Source organism: Bacillus rossius, unplaced genomic scaffold (genome assembly GCF_032445375.1).
Source record: "Bacillus rossius redtenbacheri isolate Brsri unplaced genomic scaffold, Brsri_v3 Brsri_v3_scf121, whole genome shotgun sequence".
Taxonomy (NCBI): Eukaryota; Metazoa; Arthropoda; class Insecta; order Phasmatodea; family Bacillidae; genus Bacillus; species Bacillus rossius.
The window spans coordinates 72,501-73,461 of NW_026962245.1; positions in this window are offsets into that span (position 1 = coordinate 72,501).

Genomic DNA, 961 nt, shown 5'->3' on the forward strand with positions numbered 1-961 from the left:
CTTTTTTTTCTTTTCTGCTGTAGGCGGAGTCTTCTTGACTGGTTTCTTGCCCACCGCTGCCTTCTTGGCTACGGATCGCTTCTTTTCCTTAGGGGCAGCTGCACCACGCTTGCCGCTTGGAGCCTTGGGCTGGTCCGGAGCACCGGTGGTCCCTGAAGCCAGCTTGAAGGAGCCAGACGCACCCTTGCCTTTGGTTTGGACAAGCTCGCCGCTAGCCACTGCTGCCTTCAAGTATTTCTTGATGAAAGGTGCCAGCTTTTCCGCATCTACTTTGTAGGTAGAGGCGACGTATTTCTTGATGGCTTGCAGTGATGAGCCGCCCCTTTCCTTGAGGCTCTTGATCGCAGAGGCCACCATTTCAGATGTGCGCGGGTGCGCGGGCTTGGCTCGTGGCTTCTTCGACGCAGCCTTGCCTTTCTTCGGGGAAGCTGCCTGTGATGGGGCAACAGCTGGTGCTGCAGTCGCTGCTGCGGTATCTGCCATGACGAGACTGATCCTACAGAATGCAAGAGCAAAGTGAAAATAAAATTTGCAAATATCTGGTTACCCAATTTTCTGGTTGCGGACGGTTCAGAAAATTCTCGATGCCTTGCTCACGTAGGGAGCAGCGCACTTTGGACAGCGAAAGTAATGTAGGGCTTCTTTAGCACTGATTTTTCAATGTTTTCTAAATGTCAGCAGTCTACGATGACATAATGGGCAGTTCCACTAATAGTGTAATTTTTTTATGGCAGCTGCACTGTTTAATTTGCACTGCGAGCTGTTTAAATTTACTGCTACACCAAACAGGGAACTTTTCATTTGCAGATGTTATTCAAGGAATCAAATACGTAATTTGTGCTGGAATCACTTGAAAATGGTTAAATTAACTTAGGTATACTTTAGTGTATAGTATGCTGAAAATGTGGAGATAATTTCATGAAGGCTGTTTGCTGTGGAAGCACTAGCAAATCACCTTGTT